General features: G+C 37.6%; 1 pseudogene; it reads left to right on the top strand.

Annotated features, from left to right (window-relative positions):
- Window positions 1-451: 451 nt before the first annotated feature.
- Window positions 452-22,771, top strand: LOC149158228 (E3 ubiquitin ligase PQT3-like; annotated as a pseudogene).
- The last annotated feature ends 281 nt before the right edge of the window (window positions 22,772-23,052 follow it).

Below are 23,052 nucleotides of genomic sequence, written 5' to 3'. Positions count from 1 at the left end.
GAAGGAAAGTTTCTTATTGAATTTCAACTTCGACAATGAATTTGCAAGCATTGAAAAATCACTTCAAGAGATTAAAGTGGTTATCTTTAGAACATCAAAGGAACCTATGGAATGGAACCAACCAGATTGGAGCACCCAGTTGTGCCATTTCATGGAATGTTATAATGTGACTGGTGAAGAGGAGGAGGAAGACCCAAGGAATATCAATATTCTGGAGACAGAAGGGCGTCGCGAAGTCGAAGGCCCACAAGTAGAGAACCCAAACATCTTCGCACCTTTGAAAATGAAGCAAGTAAACATTGGCACTGAAGAAGAACTGAAGTTTGCCAAGATTGGAGACTATTGGGATGACACTACAGTAGAATAAGTTGTTGAATTACTGCACAAATACCAGGATCTCTTACCCACTATGCTTTGGGATTTAAAGGGTACAATTGGTGATTTGGTCATTATGAAGATCACATTGAAGTCGGACGTGAAGCCTGCTAAACAGAGGCCTTATCGCCTTAAATCTAAGTATAAGGAAGAGGTTTGCCAAGATCTGGATAAAATCCTGGAGGTAGGCATTATCGAACCTACTAAAGAGTATAATTGGGTGAGCCCGATGGTGTTCCGAGAGAACAAACAAGAGGGTGAAATAAGGATTTGCGTAGATTTGCAAAAGCTCAATGATTGATGTTTTCATGATCCATTTTCAACACCATTTGCAAATGAGGTGTTAGAGAATGTCAGAGGACAGGAGTCTTATTCCTTTATTGACAAATTTTCCGAGTATCATCAAATGAAGTTAGCCCCAGAGGATAGAAGAAAATCATGATAGAGTGGGGTTGCTTTCAATACACTGTTATGCCATTTGGCTTCAAGAATGCACCTACAATATTTTCTCGTGTTTTCATAGCAGCATTCAAAGAATTCATAAGTTCTTGGAAGTGTACTTTGATGACTGGACGATGTTTGTCTTGGTGAAGCGCCATGTAGCAAGCCTCTACCTTATGTTGGGTACATGTGGAAGATACAAGATATCGTTGAATTTGAAATAATGTATATTTTGTGTTCCTTTTGGGATCTTGCTGGGTCATGTTGTGTGCACACAAGGATTGATTGTGGAACTTGAAAATATTGTGGTGATTGTGAACTTGGAAGCCCCTAGGAACATCAAGTAGCTACGCATGATGCTGGGACACATGGGATACTATAGAAAATTGATCAAAGATTATGCTCAAATTACACACCCATGGAGAAACTGCTAAAGAAGGATGCGACATTTTGTTGGGATGAAGAATGTTAGCATAACTTAAATGTGTAGAAGGAAAAAATGCTAACTGTGCCAATCTTGGTATTTCTCGATTAGAAAAAGGAGTTTCATGTACATGTGGATGCTTTGCATTGTGTTGGGTGTCATTCTCACACAGGTAGGCGAGGGAGAAATAGACCACCCCATAGCTTTCGCTAGTAGGAAGTTATCAAAGGCCGAGAAAAATTATTCAACCACTGAACACGAAGGGTTGGCCATGGCCTATGCACTGCAAAAATTTGGGTATTATCTATTGGGATGACATTTCAAGATGTATACAGATCATTCTGCCTTAAAATAGGTGGTCAACACGCCTATGTCAGGTGGAAATATTTGCATATGGTTGTTATGATTTTAGGAGTATGACTTTGAAGTCATTGTCACGCTGGGGAGGTTGAATGCTGGACCTAACCATCTGTTGTGAATTAAAACAGGCAAAGAACGCAGTAATTTGGAGGAAGGGTTTCCCAATGCGTAGCACTTTGTGGTACGTGTAGCTGATAACCATTTTTCTTCTATTATTCACTTCTTAACTATAGGGATGGCACATGAAGGATATACAAGTCGATTTTTCAGTAATTGTGGGACATCTATACAAAATGGGTGTAGGTGAGATATTATGGAGATATGTGGTAGACTTTAAGCGTGATAGTATTCTCTCCAAAGCTCATGGGGGAGCTATGGGAGGCCATTATGCCAAAAAAGTAACCGTGCATAAAATTTTGCATGCAAGATTATGGATGCCATCATTGCACAAGGAATCCAAAGTGTATTGTAAGGTGTGCAATACATTTCAAAGGAATGGAAGACCATCACAAAGCGATGATTTATCGCTACATCCTGAGGTATCTCTAAAGGCATTTGAGAAGTGGGTGATCAATTTTTTTGGGCCAATTCAGCCCCTTCGAAAGAAAACAAGCGCGCGCTACATTATCACTGTGACGAAATATTTGACCAGATGGGCAGAAGTACAGCCAGTAAAGGACTGCACAAGGGTTATGACAACAAAATTCTTGTTTGAACATGTCTTAATGAGGTTTGGATTCTTGAAGGTTTTGAGGAGTGACAAGGGTATGCACTTTTTGAATGAAATAATTATCACACTGACAGAGGAATTTTAGGTCTACCATGAGAAGAGTACATCATACCACCCACAGGAAAACGAAACTGTTAAAGCTTTTAACAAAATTTTAGAGAACACGCTGAAAAAGATTTGTAATGTGCAGCGGAATAATTGGGATGTGCATGTACCTGCGATGCTATGGGCCTATAGGACAACATGTAAGAAGCTTACAGGGAAAAACACCGTTTATATTAGTTAATGGGGTCGAAGCGATAATTCCTATGGAATACATTGTTCCTAGTCTACACATAGTAGCTTTGACGAAAATGGAAGATTGCGAGGCCTTGGAAGAGTAACTCACGCATCTCATGGAGCTAGGGAAGGATCGATTTTTGGCAAGATTCCACCAACAAGTATAGAAGTAATGTGAAAAAGCATGGCATGATCACCATATCAAGCTTCACGCATTTCAGATAAATGATCTTGTGTTGTTATGTGATAGTATGTTCACTAAATTTCCAGGTAAACTCCAGATGCATTGGTTAGGACCATATATTGTCAAGGAAATTACAAATGGTGGTGCAGCTCAGCTCATGAATTTGAATTGAGAGCCCTTCCTGGGAAAGTGAATGGGACCAAATTGAAGTTGTATAAGGGGGATCCTGTGCAATGACTATATGGCAGCAGGATAGTCTTAGTGTTCGAGGCAATTGCGAGGGAGCATTGGTCTATAAACTACACTTCCAAGTTTGGAGGACAAGCCAGCGAGCAGGTTGTGCAAAAACTAATTAGGGTGCACCAATTGAAGTTGTGCTTAGGATGTTGTGCTATGAAGGATGGTGCCACATAGCCCAGTAGAAAAATGAACGTTGGAGTTACTATTCATGATTTGATGGCCAGAAGATTGTTAAGAGGAGCAGGGAGACAAAAATTAAGGTAGAAATATTTGAAGATCTACAGCCAAAGCCACATTTATTATCAGATTTTGGGGGGGGGGGGGGGGGGGGGGGGGGGGGGGGGGGGGGCGGTGGTATTTGAATTCAAATCCCCCTATAAATTGCGCATACTAGTCCAACAGAGAACACTTTGCATTCTAAGAATTGTTGGAGCATTTTGTTGTCTAATGCATATGAGTAAAGTGGCCTGGGAAGAATTTATGACACGCTCCTCATTTGTGAATTGTTCTCTAGAAGCCAGAGAGCTATTTATTGGAAGGATGATTGCCACTAACCCTGACAAATCCCTTAGTTTAGAAACCACTATATCTGACACGCTAGGTCCTGAAGAACCTACTATGGAGATTATGCCTATTGTGCCCACAGTCCTGAGGTCGCCTAGGCCAAAACAAATGGTAACAAAAGATAAGCAGCCCACTATGAAAAAAAGGAAACCAACGACGAAAGAAAAACAAAAGAAGGCGGTAGCAGCCTGAATCTCACCAAGGAAGCATATAGAGCCACAACCCAAGAAGAAAAAGGACAAACAACCAAAGGAAGAGGAGTACTAAGGCATTGAAGAGGTCGATGCCGAGGGAATCGAGCCTATCTCTACACTACCTAAATACATCCCTCTCAGAAAGGGAAAAACTAAAGTGACCAAGGACCCTGATTCAGGAAAATTCGGGTTATCCACTCCCCTGCTACCGGAGGAGGTCACATTTGAAAGCCCTAAGCTTGTGCGTATCCTGCTATTGAAATTGGAGGATTGGGACATCGTAGATCAAGACCAATTTCTGCATATGGCGACCCATAAGTGTATGGCAAAGATATACTATGATGACACAGGAGTTAACGCGTTAGAACCTATGAAGTGGGTTTGCGGTGTTGAGCAATTTGAGCTGCTAAATGTGCTATTAGTACCGCACTACCACCACTCTCCTATCAATATGGTTTGTGTGCACCAGCTCATCTTGCTGGTGCACGATGGGATTCTATGGCTAGGGCAGCCTATTCCAATAACATATATTTTGATCCACAGGGTAATGAGGTTGCCCAACAAAGGAGCAGACCCTGCCAAGGAATTTGCAGGAAAAACAGGGGAAAAGGAGCTAGCTGATAAAATGAAAAAGGAGTATGGTGTCGTGAAGAAGTCATGATGATAATCAAATCTATCCATAAAAGACTAGGTAGTCCAGTTCACTACCTAGATCCTCGTAGGAAAGGTCATGAGAAAGTTCCATGCGGACAAAGTTCTGGCACCAGTTGTATCACTTGCTGCAGAGTGCGCGAAGGGCTTGCAATTTAATTGGTCGCGGTATCTCTGCCAGGAGTTCCTCATGAACTACAAAGAAGCTCAAGAAGATAGCAAGCCATTTCATTATGCTTGGATGCTATTATCTATTGTATTAGTTACATGGAGGTAACCGGAGAATAACCAATTTCCTCCGCACAATGAAGAATTGACTGAGGCCGCGAGGTTTGCCTCGGTCTGAGCCACATAGGATGCAACCCACATAAAGGAAATAAAGATTTTCTAGGTCCTCATGTTAATGGTCCTTCGGATGGTTCTTTCCGGTGGGCGGAGGCTTTCATTGAAAAGCCGCCCATCCTCTAATCTTAGGCTGTGGCATTAGGGTCCCTCGCCCACCTTCCGTTGCTGCATGAATTCCTCACCTTCCCATTGTTGCAATGTCTCGCCCTCCCTCTGTATTGAGATCATGGGCCTTATTCTTCATAAAAAGTTGTTGTTGGATTAATACGCGTAGGTGTTCAAGTAGGTGAGTTATCAATCAATGGCCGAGGTTATCCCTGACGTTGTTTGGGCAATTAATAGTCTACACAGAGTTCAAGGCTGATTTTCACAATGTCTCAATCTGTGCACGAAAGGACCCCGAAGGAACGTGGCATGTACTTCCTTATTTAGTGTTTGAGACAGATGTGCAGGAAGTTGTCAGATATTGGCCACTAGAGTGGCGTAATCCTATAATGCTGGAGGTAGCAATCAGTAAAGGCACATAGAAATATACAACATAGAAGCGGAAGGAAGCCGCTAAAAAAGTTGCGCACACATTGGTTGAGCAAAAGAAAAAGGAGGCTACTAAGGCAGCTGCTAAAAAGGCCCAAATAGAGGAAGAGCATGCTGCTATAGAGAGAGAAGAGAAGGAATGGAAGGATGTTGAGGAGAGTGAGAAGTCTGCTACACACCGCATTGACGAAAAAGAACCTTTCAGAGCATGGAGGAGGAGGCGTTGAGGAGAAGACTAATCTTTTCATTCTGAAGAAATGCAGAGAGTAATAAACATCTAGCCAGAGGAAGAATCATAAGTCTGACAAGCAGACACATATAGATCCCATGGTACTGACAGAAGGCGATCTCAATGAGATCCGCGACAAGACCAGGACACAAAAACAGAAGTTTTGTAACAATTTGAGAAGCAATACATGTAGATGCTAGGAAGTGTCCAGAAGGATATGCATGAGCTGCAAATCTAGGCAAATAAAATTGAGGTGGATGTCGACAAGGCGAGTGGCGCGCAAGAGACCCTAACACCAGGAAGTAGTGCAGTCACAGAGATTGAATGGGCTCTGGATCTTAGAGTTTTTCCCTTACTAGAGGGGTTAGTCTGCATGGAACCATACAAGGATCATTTGTTGCTCCACATAGTGAAAGATATGGGACTAAACCTTGCTGCAATGCCAGTTGAGTCTTTTCACACGCTACATAAAGGGGTATCAGATGAGTTGAAGATCAGAGAACAGCGTGTGCTCACTTTCGTCAATGACTTTAAAGTAAAATACGAGCAACTATTCGTAGAAAAAAATTAAGCATTGAAGGAACAAGAGAAATTGTGGACTCAGCACTAGAACCTAGTCACAGCTATTGAGCAGGCCTGCAAGTCTGTACCTGAGATGAATATATACGATGATGCAAAGGCTTTAGCTAAAGTAAGGAAATTGGCTTCTGTAGTGTGTGTATTAAAGGAAAAGGTTAATGAGGTGACTTTTGATATTCAGATGCAAATAGATGAGTTGTAGTTGAAGTTGCAGCTGACCACACTATCAGAGGTTCGGAAATAAAGAGATACAGTGATAAAAGAATTCACGGCTCAACTAGATGTCCTAATTCAAGGTTGCGACCAATTTTTCAGTTAGGAAATGGGCCAATAGGATACACTATAGGAGGATGCTACGCTATAAGAGTTGAACAGAGAAATTAGGGAAGCGCAACAACAATATGATGATATTAGCATGACAGCGCCAACATTGGCACCAGTCTAGCACTTCGCATGCTTGCAAGAGGGCAAGGAAAAATTGATACAGATCTAGGAGTTTTATAAAAAGTAGTCCTTGCTCAGAGCTCGGCTTGAGCCTTGGATAGAGGAAGCATGTCAGTTTTCACAGAACATTCATGAGAAGCTAACGGCTATCAATAGACATAGAGGACTATGCAACTAGCAGTAGAGGGGCCAACCAAAGAGAAGCTGGTCTAGGAAGTACAAAAAGTAGCAGAAAATAGTACCCTAGAGCTTTTGGCATTGACCAAGGCATTTAGCAAACTTTGCCAGAAAGTGGAACAACCAGCGCAGTGACTCGAGGGAGAGTCACGATCTTTGTGTTGAGGGCCTATCGGGGCGAGGTCCCCAGGGGTAGAATTGAATTAAACTTAGTCATTTTTTTAAATAATTTTGTAAAAGATGTAAAGTCTCAGCAAAATGTGGATACAAAGCGTGAAGATAGATAGAGTCAAAGTGGCCTTAGCCCCTTTTTTTTGGTCGGTTTTGAAGAATCACCCATGAGCTAAGGCCATGGTATTGTATTAGGAAATCTATAAATAGTTGAGTCCTAGCAAGTCTTAGAGAAAAAGTCAAGATAGAGAATTGGGTACATTGATGAGTTTTCTTTGCCTTGGGGAAGAGATAAGGTAGGAAGGCTTTGCTTCCTGCGCTTAGGTAGAAAAGGGAATGATCCTGCAACTGAGTTTGCAGGAGGCTTGGGTAGAGTCCTCAGATAAGTGCATGGACCCCTACAGCTATGTGCACAGGGTAAGAAGAGTCTGTAATTAGTAAATTGAAGATCAATAAACACAGTCTTTCGAAGAATTACTGAGTTTTTCCGTTTGTATCTGTTTACGTTATATTCTACTGATGATTGACATGTTTTATGGAATAATGATGAAATGCTACGTGAATGTCTTGAATCTATCTTAATATTTTATGAAATGAATGCTTAGCCACTTCCGCGAAGATTTAGGCCATTTCTCTTATGTTTTCTAACAAATTAAGTAGATCTACGTGAACTCTGATCTAGGGTTGCTTGTTGACCAGATGGGTTGAAGCACAACGAGTAAAGGACTAGACAGGGGCTACGACAGTAAAATTCTTGTTTGAAGATTTATTAACGAGGTTTGGTTTCCTGAAGGTTTTGAGGAGTGATAGGGGTATGAAATTTTTTGATGAAACAATTAGCGCGCTCACAGAGGAATTCCGGTCTATCATCAGAAGAGTACGCCATACCACCCATAGGCAAATGGAATTATCAAAGCTTTTAACAAAATTTTGGAGAATGCCCTGATAAAGATCTGTAGCACACAGTGGAATGATTAGGATGTGCATGTACTTACGGTGCTATAGGCTTATATGATAATATCTAAGAAGATGACAGGGAAAACATCATTCATATTAGTCTATGGGTTCGAAGCCGTAATGTCTATGGAATACATTATGCCTAGTCTACGCATAATAGCTTCGACAAATATGGCGGATCACGATGTCTTTGAAGAGCGGCTTGCATAGCTCATGGAGTTAGAGGAGGGTCAATTTGTTGCAAGATTCCACCAACAAGTACAGAAGGAAGGCAAAAAAACATGGCATGATCACCATATCAAGCTTCACACATTTAAGATAAATGATCTTGTGTTGTTATATGATAATAAGTTCACTAAATTTCTGGGTGAATTCCAGATGCATTGGTTACGACCATATATTGTCAAGGAAATTATCGTTGGTGGTGCAGTTCAGCTCGCGAAGCTGAATGGGGATCCCTTCCCAAGAAAAGTGAATGGAAGTAGATTGAAGTTGTATACGGGGGATCCTACGCAATGGTTATATGGTAGTTGGATAGTCTTAGTGCTCCAGGTAGTTTCAAGGGAGTGCGGGACTATAAACTACACTACCCAGTTTGGATGACAAGGCAACGAACATGCTATGCGAAAACTGATTAGGGTGCACTAGTTAAAGTTGTGCTCAAGACGTTGTGTTATGAAGGAGGGTATTGGGAAACCCAATAGGAAATTGACTACTAGAGTTACTATTCATGATTTGACAGCCAAAAAGCGGTTAAGAGAAAAGGGGAGGCACAAATTAAGGCAAAAATATTTGAGGATCTACTCCCAAAGCCACATTTATTATCAAATTTTGGGGGGAATGGTTGGATTTGAATTCAAATCCCCCTATAAATTGTGCATACCATTCCAACTGAGAACACTTTGCATTCTAGGAATTTCTTGAGCATTTTTTTGTCTGACAGATATGAGTAGAGCGTTCAAGGAAGAATTTTTGGCGCACCCCTCATTTACAAACTGTTCTCCAGCAACCCGAGAGCTATTTATTGAAAGGATGATTGCACTAACCCCATCAAAGCCCTCAGTTCAGAAGCCACTATATTTGACGTTTCATGTCCCAAAGAACCTAGTATGGAGACTACGCCTGTTGTTCCTATAGTGTCGTGGTTGCATAGATTGAAACAAACAATGACAAAAGATAAGTAGTGCTCTATGAAAGAAAAGTAACCAACCATGAAAGAAAAGAAAAAGAAGCTCGTACTAGTGTGAATCTCACCAAGGAAGTATACAGAGCCACAACCCGAGCAGAAAAAGGAAAAGCAACCAGAGAAAGAAGTGGATTTATAGGGAGAAGAGTGCCAATGAATCAAAGAGGTCAATGCCGAGGGTATCGATCTTATCTCTATGCTACCTAAATACATCCTTCCGTGAAAGGGAGAAACCAAAGTTACCAAGGACCCTGATTCGGGAAAATTCGGGGTATCCACTCCCCTGCTGCTTGAGTAGGTCACATTTGAAGACCCTAAGCTTGTGTGTATCCCATTGTTGAAATTGGAGGATTGGGACATCACAGATTAGGACAAATTTCTGCATATGGTGACCCATAATTATATGACGAAGATATACTATGAGGACACAAGAGTTACCTAGTTAGAAACTATGATGCGGGTCTACGATGTTGAGCTATTAGGGCTATTGAATATTCTATTAGTACCACACTGCCACTAATATCCTATCAATATGGTGATTGTGTGCTAGCTCCTTGCACTGATGCACGATGGGTTTATATGGCTAGGGTAGCCTATTCCAATAACATATATGTCGATCCACAGGGTAACGAGGTCGCCCCACAAGGGAGAGGACCCTGCCAAGGAATTTGTAGGGAAATAAGGGGAAAAGGAGCTAGCTGATAAAATGAAAAAGGAGTATGGTCTCATGAAGAAGTCACGAGGATACTCAATTCTATCCCTACAAGACCAGGTAGTCCATTTCACTACCCAGATCCTCACTATAAATATCTTGAGAAAGTGTCAGGCGGACAAATAACTTAAATTACTAAGCATTACCACAATATGAATTATAAGTCTTTGGTTACTAAGAGACTATGAACTGTAATGAGTTCTTTGTATGACTAAAGGTTTGTGTACCTCATGCAGGAATACAATGCCAAACTTTCTGACTTTGGTCTAGAAAAATATGGACCTGAAGGAGACAAAACTCATTTTTCTACTCAAGTCATGGGAACTTATGACTATGCAGCTCTTGAGTATGTAATGACTGGTGAGCATTCTTGATAGCTTATAACTTATAAGTTCCAAGTTAACTTGTGTTCAATCTCATTAGCTCTAAAAACTATTAGAAATTGTCTGCATAATTTCACTTGATTTATTCTCATGATAGGTTATCCTGAGTATGCATCCTATTGAGGGTGGAAAGTGATGTGTATTTCTCCAAGGCCTAGACAAACTAGGGTGAAAAAACCAAATTGTTTAAAAACAACCTTGAATATAAAATTTTAGCTTCATGATGATTGTATTAAGATTATAGTTAAAATATATTTGATGCTTTTGGTGAAGCTGGTACATTGAGTATAGCAACTAATAGTATTTGTTCATAAATAAATAAATTAATAATGTATTTATAGGTTCAACTTGAAAGGATCTGGTTTGTTGGGTCACAGTATGGACACTACTGATTCTTTGGGGTTCATTTGACAGAGATATTAAAAATCAATTAATACTCACCCTACTTATTGCTAATTTTATCATGTAATGATGCCAGTACAGGGTTCCTAGCCATGAATTTAGAGGGGTTTTATTTACAACAGTTTTGAAGTATGTGGTTGAAAGTAATGGGAACATCTTATATGTTTAATCAATGTGTTGTGTAAACCTGTGAATTTAGTAGTGGATTCTGCAATAATAGGAATAAGAAAGATATGGAAACTTGATGCAAGAAGATACTAGGATGTTGAACATGTCACAGTTATGGAACCATGGGCATATTGTGTGGGTCACTAGATGCAATAGTAGGAGAAGATTATAATTCAATTTTAGATCTATGACAGAGACCTGAGATATTTTCATAGGTTTCTAGCTGCAGTTATTGATAATGGGTAAGTGGGTCTTATATGATGCAACGAGTAACTGAGAAAAACTAAATTAAACTGGTTGTAGACTCTCCCCTATGAATTCTCCAAACATGGAGTTATTCTTTAAAGTTTTCTCCATAATCTGCATGTTCCTTTGAGAAGAAATTCAAGCCAAATCATTTTTTGGGTTCCCTAGGATGCATTTCATAGCAGAAAATTTGCAATTATATTCCCTATTCCCTTGACAGTCACAGTGGCTCCCATCCATCATTTCCCTGTATGGGTTCTCCAGGACATTGGTTCAGAGATGTCTAGTGGGACATCTAGAAAAATGTTGAACTAAGGTGATCTTTGGGACCCTAGTGGAGAGCCAATTCCTACACTTTTCCTGGTACTATTTCATTTCTCAGCCTATCCCCTATTAAGGTCAACAATCACTTGAAGCTCTAGATTGTGCAAAGTGAGTAGGTGAGTACCCTTCAAGAGGAATTTTACTCATGGTACATGGCACACTAGTCTTCATTGCCATAATAAGCACAATTATATAAGATAATTAGAGTGTTGAGGAGTCAATAGTCCAAATGCACTTTGGATTAAAAACTCTATAGACATGTTGCCTAGAAAAAGATTGAGAATAGTGAAAAACATATGAATTTTTTACTGCAAAGACTTAAGCTAAATTTTCTAGAAAATCTTGAACCTTTTAATAAAATTTCAATTCTAGTCAATACACATTGATTTTTGGTAAAAACCAACCCTTTTTAGATGTTTTGGTGTGGTCAATTAAAAAGGTAGGAAAAAAATCCACAAACCTAAATCTAGTCCTTGTTTTATTAGTGGTAATTCTCAAGATTCCTTGGCAGAGGTTGATGACATTTATCAAGGTACAAACCATGGCCTCCCAACATAGGAAACAAGGTAACCCTCCCTTTCTCAAGTGTGGACCACGTTCACCACCCAAAAAGTCTTCTAAACTGATTTATATCCTTTGCCTATAGCTTGTCTAGGAAGGGGAAAATTTTGGAGAATAGTCTGAGAATATTCTATGTGATGTTTACAGTTTTATGTTCAAAAGGAGGAAGCAAGTGGTTTAGTTCTTAATAAATTGGTGTACTTTATAGAGATATGGGTGTCTGAATGGTACTTGAGAGTTTTCTAGTGGTCAAATTGTCAAGAGTCCAACTCACTATTTCTATCTTCCTTTTTAGAAACTTCAAAATATATAACTATTGAAGAAATGCACTTTTAGAGACTAGGAACAAAGAGTAAGTTTTTCTTATTGCAAATAATATTTTCAGAGAAATATGCATGTATGGGGCAGGAAGTTTCCCCATATGAGAAAATGGTTGTATGTAGCATCATGTAAAAAAAGGATACCCCTAAGGAAAAACTATCAGTTTCGTGAAATAGACATGGTCCTTAAGCTAGGATTGCTTTTGTTATGATTTGCCCAAAAGAAGAAGTGAAAAATTACATTGTGGTCTTATTGTCAATTGATCTGCTGTCATTGAGGAACTCAACTCTTAGTTGTCATTGTGGAACTAAACTCTTAGATGTTCATTAGATGATCTGCAGTCTTTTAGAGTTAGTGATTTTAGCACTGATTCTTCCCTATAAGGCCATCATCCATCATATGTTGTAATATACCATGCCTTGAGAGTTGTGGTTCTCAATAAAATTTTTAGCATGGGAGGAAAATAACTTAACTAGGTTTTGTGTGAAGAAAACCTTAAGCAATTATAACCCTTTTCTGAGCATTCCCAATAGTTTATAAAATATTGTCTTCCAGTGGAAACCTGAAGGTTTTTTTTTTTGTCTAATTGTGATTGTTGACCTTGAAATAGTATGGATGACAGGTGCAACTTGCAAGAGGAAATATGAAGTCTAGATTTGAGAATTTGTTGAATGTTAATTTTCAATTAGAACATGTAAAAGTATGTATAATTTTGTATGTTAAATGTATGTTGTAGATTACATATAGTTACAAGCTAAGAATAAAGGCAGTTAAAATAAATGATTCTTACTGGACTGTGCTATATGAGAAGAATGCATGTTTTCATATCATATGGTTCTGAAATTCAATTATCTCTTTATCCAAGACCTCTGTAGGCATCCATGCAAAGATTAGTTTAGAGGATGGTTAATATTAAATAATCTTGCCAAAATTCATTTTCATTTACGTTGACTGCTTTTAATATGCCCCTGTTAAGGGTTTTTCTTTTTCTCATGGTAAGCTTCAGTTCACCAAATGCATGAAACTGGAAGCATATGTTGGAGTCCTTTTTTTTCACATTGATTAATTTTTTATGTTTGAGATTCTCTCATAGTAGTGAATCTTTCCAAGCAATGCATAGATTGAAGATAGTCAACTATGCCTATAAAATAGCTAATTAGTATAAATATTACTTTGATTATAGAAATCCAAATATGTAAAACCATTGATATTCCTCTTTTTTTAGGACATTTGACATTGAGGAGTGATGTCTATAGCTTTGGTGTTGTTCTACTTGAAATGTTAACTAGTCGAAGGTCCATGGACAAAAACAGGCCTGGTGGGGAGCACAATCTGGTGGAGTGGGCTAGCCCTTACCTTGGTGAGAAAAGAAGGTTATATGATCTTATAGACATTGTTTGGAGGGTAAATTTTCCATTAAAGGAGCACAAAAGGCTACCGAATTGGCTTGCCATTGCCTCAATCGAGATCCAAAAGCTAGGCCTTTGATGAGTGAGGTTGTTGAGGCACTCAGACCTTTGTTGAATTTGAAAGACATGGAAAGCTCATCCTTTCACTATCAAGAATTGCAAGTATAACATTCAAGTCATCAACAACAATTGGCAAATGGAAATGAACAGTTGAAAAATGGTGCATATCTAAATGGGAAATTATCTTCAAAGAATGGATGCCCACGAGTTGTCACTAATATTTCTCATGCTTCACCATATCGTCAATATCCAAGGAAAAATGGTAAAATATCATAGGTGATTGGATCTCTTTTCCATCATTTATTTCGTTTTTAATTTGTACACTTGTCACTAAAGCTGCTCAGTTTCAGTCCTTCGCAACTTACCAAGGGGAAGCAGTGTGAACTTCTGAAGCATGGGTGTGTTATCTGTACAAGGCTTGAACATTTTAAGAAGCCAATTCTGGAATCTTGTAGAGTAATTTCAACTACTCGCGAGTTGAAAGTACAAGTACAAGTTCATAATATTGGTAGAAACTTGAAAGGTTTGAACTTTGAAGTGCATGTTATGTCTGGTTAATTCTTATAATAATAGAGAAATTAGAGAATCCAATCCAAATAAATGGTTTGTCCACATCTAAATTTCATCAAAATTTTCAAATAGAAAGATGGCCAAAACTTGTTTCATTGTAGTTATGGTCATAGTTGACCAACACTATAGAAACCCATGAATGATGACTCTTCAGCCAGTTTTCATTTTGTATTATAATTGGTAGAGATGATGAAGATAGAAATGTTAATTTTAAGTTGGTGGAGCTAGCTCAGATTTGGATGGATAGTTTATGTCTAAAGGAATTTTATGATGGATTGATAATGCAGGGTGTTATCACTCTGTAATTTCCCATATTGTAAAAGAATCACAGAGGTAACCACAAAACCACCTTTAAGTTTAGAAGCTAGCCCTTCTAAACTCAGAGAGGGATATATTTGTCATATTTATCTCTGTTTCTTTAGGATTTTAGGGTAGATGTAAGGTTCAAAGTTTGGTTTTTTGATTTTTCTGGTTGAAATTGCAAACAAAGGCCATTGGGCAAATGGAGTCAAAGGCCATAGAGTGATCATATGCAAAAATATCAAAACAGATGTAACAGGGCAAGGTAGGTGGGCTATTGGATCTTCATAGCTTGATGGAGTGATAGAGATGAAAAACTTAAGGTTCGATTAAACATAGAGCAGTTAAAAAATCTATATTTAATTTCAGTTTGAAAACATAGATATTGCTTATAATCCAACGCAGAGTGTAATTAAACAAACCCAGCCTTTCATTTTCTTTAAACAATATAGATCAGAGTAACATTTGGAAAACAGAGATACAACAAGTTTACAAAAACAAAAACAGAACCGGTTCGCCTGACACAAGAATCCTGGACCAGATTTATGTATTAAAGAAATGATCACTTTCAGCTCAGTCAACAAATTTACATCAATATCGTGTTTTCTTCATCCAAGTTTCAACATTTGTACTTCGATTTATGAAGTACTTCTACAAAAATATCAAAAAATATCTTGAGCGAAAACTTCAAGATCTTTACAAAATATCCTAAATCTTTTGTAAAAATAGAACAAAAATATAGATAAATGAAGTAGTTATGATGCTCTGGCACTATCTTCAGGGGTTTTTGTTGATGATTCGGCTTGAAAATGTGATGCATCATTGTTGGGGTAAAAATTGTCTTACTCAAGAAATTCACACAATTATTCCCATCTTTTTTCACTTTGAGTGGAGAATTTTACTAACATTTTGAAAGTTTTATCCACATTAATATACTTTTTAAAAGTAGTCTTGATGAAAAATAAGTGTTTGATCTTATGTTTGATAGACAGATCAAAATCCAAAGCTTCCATGAAATATTTTCCTGTGATGCTTCCTTTGATGCTAAAAAAATTTGATTTATCCCTTATTGCGATGCAATTCTTGGTGATACTCTTTTAAACTGATTAGCTTGTCTCCAATTCCTATTAATCCAGGAAGTCCCTTCTAATTAATAACATTAAATTTCTTGTGAAATCTTTGAATGCTGGACTCCATATTGTGACATTTATTCTCCAATTTCAGCCTAAGGTTCCTTTTTGTAAGGACCTTCCTCACTTCCAAAATTGTAGCTATCCTATCTATAATTTCTAATTATTCTAATTCTTCCCTTGTTTTATAATTCAGAAGCCAAATGAGAGTAGTGGCTTCACTAGGATTCTTCCCTAAATCTATTTTCAACTCTTCAATTACCTCTTTGGAGCTCTGTATTAACTCTCGTTGCTCAAAGATAATCTAAATTGAGGGCCATATTTCTATCACGACCTCATTTACTTCTACCCATATTCTCTCTTTAGCCTTTGTCAATGTTTGTGCCATTGGTGATTCACTTTGAAATTTCTCAATATGTTGTGTTAAATTGTGTGTTTTCTGTAATTTTGTCAAGTATACATTGTCAACCTTTAGTTTCTACTCCTGAAGGTTCTTCAACTGAGTTTTCAGCTTCTTAATTTCTTGTCCCCTAATTGATAGGTCATCCATTGCCTTGATAGCTTCCTCTGAAGAATCTATTGACTACCCATCAATTGTAATCATTGCTAAAGTGGATACCCCTACTGCTGATGTAGATGCAATAGGCACTATTTTCAATGGAATTGTTGCTAATTCTATTGTTTTTTTTCTCTCTTTTAGCAACTTGTCCATTTCAACCTCCATTTCCTTGTTCTATCCACTCTGTTCAATTAGGATCATGAACATATCTTCCTTTTCCTTTTCAATATCCCCAACTTCCATAGTCTGTGGTTCTTATGTGCATGGAAGCTTGAGCTGCTTCTTAAGTGCTACAATATCAACATTCCTCCTTTTGACAATCACTTCTATTACTTTCACATCACTGGGATCATATCCCAGTTTGATTACTAGGTTGTCTAATGATTTGACCTTTGTATCTTTGGCCAGAGAGGAGAATTTTTCTAACTTAAGATAAGATTTGATATTATTCAAAGAGGCTTGTAGCTTAGAAGTTGTGATTGCTAATGCAGTTATTGTAGAGTACAACATATCTCATGTTTGCTTGTGTAGGTCTATTTGATAAATTGGATGAGTTTGATCAGTGTTGAAGGAAAAATTAGTTTTATTATAGTCTTGAGGGGTCTTTGGGAAAGGAACTTTAGCCTATAGAAATTATATCTTCATTTCCCCCTTTTTTTGTGTCAAAGGCAGATAGTAACCTATGTTGTGAGGAGGTTGTCTGGTTCCAAAAATGTGTATATGTTGTAGCTTTTAGTTGCTAATTTTTATCCTTGATTTCTTTATATTTATCAAATATGTTTGATTCAGCTTGGTCATGAACCAATTCTCCTATCTGAGAAGTGTCTACTAGATCTTGGGAGCCGGAAGAGGATGGAGATACCATAAAAATATCCTTAGTAATCCTTGTAGCATGAAGACCTGTCAAAACTATTGTCTATACATTTTCCTCTTCAAAGTATCCTTTTGTTGTTGGAGTAGTATTTTTCCATTTCTTGTAGATTTGAAACTCATTTTCAAGAATTTTTATGGCTGTAGGGGAAGCCTCTTCCCTTGGTCTCTTTTCATGCTTCTCATGTAGTGCAGGAGTCTATGTTTTTCTAGTGGAGAGTACCTATTCTTCTGCCTCCTGCAAAGTGTTTTACTGTCATTGATCTTGGTTCACATACTTCTCGATCTTCGGCCTCGGGGTGTATGAGTATGGAGTAGTCTTCTGTTATACTCTTAACCTTGAAATAATTCCCATGGGATCATAGGATCGGGTGAAACTAAGCATGAAATTCAATTGTTTCAAGAGGACATCTGTTGAATATTTGGCTGTTGCTATACTGTTGTAAATGAATGAGCCCACCTGTGTTTTTCTTTTAAACCATGATTTATTTTTTGCTGGCACAAAATGTAGCTCATCCATATTAATCATTTATGTTATGTACTCAAATGAGAAAATACTCATTGGGATGGACTTTGGAAATCTGTAAGGTGGAAATTCACAGCCATAAACCTTGATCTCTATGTAGTTATGGTACAAGTACTAGTCTCCTATTTTAGTCTGTTCACTTAGATGAAGAAATCTTCTAATTTATGGACCTATTCTTGGTTCAATATCATTGTTTGACAAATAGGAGACTATGTATAAAAAATTATCAACATACTTTGTGAAAGTAAATTCATTGGAGTGCTTCCTTACCAATGAAGTCCAGTGAATTAATGATTGCGGATTTACCCTACTCATCCAATTTTTTTAGAGGAAACTAAAACATATCTGTCTGATGGTAAAGAAACAAATAAACAAGTACTGAAGCATATTTGAAGGTTTCGTTTGTGGAGAATTTTATGAATTTTTCATGGATTGCATTTGATATAAATTGAAGGTAATTGATGATGGAGGGTTTTTCACCTACTCGGAAGACTGATTAAAAAACAATAGTGACCTCGTCAACCCACTCGTCAAATTGGTAGCCCAGTAAACATGAAACAATAGAAACAATTTTTTTAGTTATCTCAGGGAACATAGAGGATGAATAAGGGGATTTTTTCTTTGGTAATTGGGAATCCTTAAGGAGAAAAGTATCAAATTTCTTAGCTCTCTATGGGAAGGTTAGGTTTTTGTAGAATTCCATGAGGAAATCTACTGAAAATGGTTTCAGAGGGTCATAATTTTTCAATTGGAGCATTTCATAGATGGATTCAGTTGTAATGGTGAAAAGGATATTGTTATTTTGAGCCACAATTACCCTCTGACTGGGAATATATCAGAATTGACACCGTGACACAAACTAAGGAATGTAATTCTGGGGAAAGATTAATTGGGGTAGGGAGGATTCCCACAATCCCAATTCATCACTTAGGTCAATGAATTTATGTTTTAACCAGTTGTGGAGTTCATCCAGGTCAAACTCACATATGGTTTCAACAATTTTGTATTCTTGGTCTACCAGGGGTTGGTGGTCTAAATATAAAACAGGGGGTAGCAGGGGGTTGTCCTCTGTGAATTTAGATTTTCCTTTATGAGCCATGATAGAAGAGAAATAAACAAGATGTTCGAATTACCTAGGAAAATTGGTCGAAAATTGGTATCTGAGGTGCAGACTGGTAATTGGTCGGATGCACGACTTACAGTGGTGGTCTGGATCACTGTTGCACTGACAAGTTCTACAAACAGGGTGATGCAACAAGCTCTGGTTTGCAGGTTGGGCAGGTAACAACTATAATACAATGATTACCTTACAACAATAAAAGGAGGGTGGATAAAACGAGTTTATTTAATAATATAGGAAAATTGTGTATCGTTGCAATTTAGTTGTTGAATGAGCGGGTCCATTGTCGCGAGAATAGATAGATATTAATTTCTCAACAATTTTCATAATGAGGTGGTAGAAGTTCTAGGTGGCAGCATTGTATTGGGGAGAAGTGAGGATAGGAGGTTGATTTTGCGGAAGCGTAATGGTTGAATATGGGGGATAACACGTAGCGACGTGGTATAGGTCAGAGGTGGGGACGAGATGTCTACCTAGAGGATGGTGAACGGAGTGGAAGCAGAGTGGAGTCAATGGTCATAATAGTAGGAGTGTAATGATGGATTTCAGAGGGGAGAAGAGGTAGTTTATGGTATTAGGCGGTGTGGTGGGGGGGGGTGTGAAATGGATGTGGAGCAGACATGTCGTGAGGAAAATATAGGAGTGAACCTATTTTTGAACCCCCCTCCCTAGTTAACCATCGGAGGGACAGGGGTGGGGGGGACTGAAGCTCATCCCCCGCCATTGATCCGGGCAGGTGAGATCTTGAGCATCCAATGTTGCGCAAAATTTATTTACAAAATGACAAAATGTCACGTCAAGTTAAACTTTATTCAAAACCATATACATTTGTGCTTCAACCATGTAAAGAGGGCTTATTACATTAACTTTATTTCATTGTCAATTAAACCACGATTAAATGGTGTAGTTTAATTAATCAACTTTAACTAATCTAATCAACTCTAAGTTAAACCACAATTAAACGGTGTGGTTAACCAATTTTATTCTAACTATTGTAATTTGAGCATGGTTACACTGTGTTGTTAAAACATTCACTTATCTAAACTAATTATACTTAATCAAGCCTAATCACACTTAAATGGTGTGATTAAGCTAACTAACCCTATTTATCTAACTTCAATGTGGAATTTTAATTGGAAACACATTATTGAAACACTTTAAGGTATTACTGATGCATTTTTTCATTTTTTTAGTGGCATTTAGACTTGCTCGCTTATTTTTAGGGTATTTTGATTCTTTTTCGATTTTCTCATATTTTTTATTTTTTGCATTTCTTCACATACAGATATATATATATATATATATATATATATATATATATATATATATATATATATATATATATATATATATATATATATATATATATATATATATATATATTTCTTTTTTTGTGTCCCCTTTCGTTTCTTTTATTCTATTTTTTCTTTTTATTTTGTTTTGGAAATAACTTGTAGAAAGGAAGATTGTTTACAATAATCATATACATGAAAATTCACAGGTAATCAACTTATGATCCTATAGGTTATAGGACCCTAATACATTGCATGGAATGGGGAAAACAAAATGACAAGGCATGTATGTCATAGATGTAATGTTTATGTATGTTCATCTTGCTTATGTCTCGTAGCTTAGCAATCAAACTGTTCATTGAGAGCATGGCTAATTGGTTTGACATGGATTCTCACTGTGTTCTTTATTTTCTCTAGGACACTTCATCCAACATTTTCCAACAAACAAGGATCCCAATTTTGACCTCAAAAGGGTGAAGCCACCAACTAGCATTCCCAAATCAATGCATGTTTCTACTCTTGATGGCTCTTATGCATTGCCAAGCGGGGCAGTTGCAATTTTGAGGCCTAACGAGTAAGTCCTTTAAACCAAACCTCTATTAATTGGAAACTCCATAAAGGAAAATGTAAAGTGCCAGGTGCAATTGGCTATGCATTGTTTCTTAGTTATTAGCTGCTGATAAAAATTATTTCTCATGTAGAGCTACTTTTGACAAGGAAGTTGAGGGGTTCCCATCTAACTGTTTCGTTGGTGAACTGCCACCTGAATTGCATTTCCCTTTATGCAAGGAAGTAATGAAAGATGTTGTATTGACCAACAAATGCTGTTTCAATAGCTACTGTGACAAATGTAAGATAGACCAGAGAATAAATTACAGATACATTGAGATCTTACTTCCTTGTCTAGCTTGTGTGATTAATGGCATTATGTTTTTTCTTAGAACATGTTGATAGATGAGTGTTTAAACTTCTGAAATCCTTTCCATTTTTTTAGGCATTAGGGACCATATCATATCAAAGTCCAGATGTGTATGTGGAGAAACAAACATTCTTGCAGATGATCTCTTGCCAAATAAGACTCTTCGTGATACCATAAATCGAATTTTGGAGACCAACACCAGCAGTGCAAAAAATGCTGGCAACTTGCTACAAGTTCAAGGTATATTAATTAGCCAAAAAAGTATGCATGAGAACAAGTTGATATTAGTTATCTACTTATGGGTATCTGATGGGCCAAGTGTTTTTTGTTGCATATATGGAGTCAGCCAGGTGTCCCAGGTCCAAAGTCCCATCTCCTTCTCTTTCAGGATGTGCAAAGGAGGCACACACAGCTCCAAGATCTGACATGCCAAATGTGAAGGAAATTATCACTGAAATGAAGCCACCTGTTAACCAGCCACAACAATCATCAGAGAAAAACCTCTCTACAAAGACAACTTCTCCACCTGAGGTGACACATGAATCTATGAGCACAAAAGGGCCTCTGTCACAAGAGACTACCCCAATGGTTGAGGAAGAAGTTCAACAGAAGTTTCTTGTTGGTGAGCTAGCTAATCATTACTTATTAGGTTTATTGGGGTGGTTCTTTTAGAGTTGTTTCTTTCTAGATTTATTGTACCCACAATAAGTAGGTATTTATCTATAGTAGTGTTGCTCATGCACTTCAATCTTTGCTTTTTTTCATCAAGAAAGAAGTATAAGAAGTGAGCTCGACAAGTTTCTACTAGTAAGTCATCTTTATATTACTTTTCGCTTGGGAAACTGATGTTTTGGAAAGTGTAATTGGATTTTTCTTACCTTTGTATTCTCCATTCTCACTATAATTTCCTTTCTTAATTACAAGAAAATGAATATATTTGGAAATGATGCATGTTGGGTGCTTTATCATTGTTACAACCAATGAGATGCAGTGGAGAGCATCACAGGATTTTGGAGCTAAAGTGTGATGTTGTATGTTGCACCTACTGCATATAATGCTTGTTGGCCTAGTGCACAGTGGGGATCAGATGCTTACATGGCTTGTAATGGTGGTATCCCATACATGGGTTATGGACCAAGTCCTTTTGACATGCCATTTAATGGACAAATTATGCCAATGGATATGTAGGGAACACAGGGATATATGCCAGGTTTTGTCCCTCCTATTCAAAGGTAAGGTGTTTTGTTTATTGATATATTTAACCATGTATCAAATGAGATTTTTCAATGTAGGATCATAATTAAGAGACTTGGTCGAGTCTTCTGAGTATCCCTGAGTTTGACTGGTTGAGTCAAGTGTAATGATCAGGAGACCTAGTCAAACTCACTATAACTTGGTCAGTTTGAAGACATTGTCGAATTAGTCACTCTCATCTTAAATCAACGAGTTTTACTAGTATTAGGCAGTCTTGGAAGACTTGGCCATACTTTGAGTTGTGCAATATTTAGTCAAGTTTGACCTATAAAATAAAAACCTATACATGCCCAAACCAAGAATAAAAAGCACATTCCTAAATTGATTTTTGAAGCCAAATTTTACACTTAGTTTGTTTGTTGAATATCTATGATTCTGAGTCAAAGTATTACTCTTAACTTTGTGGAGTCATTTCAATTTTGTACTAACTGAGAAAATTTGCAAATTTCAGAGAATATATGGATTATGGTATGGGTAATTACAACTCTTCTCCAATTTTGAGTCGAGAGGAGTTTGAAGCTATGCAAGCAGAGTAGAGGAGAAAAAAACTAGAATATGAACAATGGAACAGTAGCAAGTAAGAAACCTTTAACTTTTAGAAAATAAATGCATATTTTAGGTCTTTTGAGGAACCTAAGTTATGCATTTCATATTTTTCCTTTATCAGATTAAAGGAAATAGTTTTAGGGTTGATAGTGGTTGAGAATTTTGTTCCCAAACTTTTCCATCCAAGCAGCATAATTGTGCAGATTGGATATGAATTTATCTCCTCAACCTTAACCTTACAGATTCTAGAACCTTTCTTTAACTTATTTCATGTACATAGAGAGCTTTCCTTCAAAGATGCAATGAAAAGTATTGA

Source organism: Pinus tabuliformis, chromosome 5_2, assembly GCF_031772625.1.
Source record: "Pinus tabuliformis cultivar Carrire ecotype Pingquan chromosome 5_2, CPIR1, whole genome shotgun sequence".
NCBI classification, from domain to species: Eukaryota; Viridiplantae; Streptophyta; class Pinopsida; order Pinales; family Pinaceae; genus Pinus; species Pinus tabuliformis.
The sequence above is the reverse complement of the archived record's forward strand: the minus strand, read 5'-3'. Positions and strand labels throughout refer to the sequence as shown.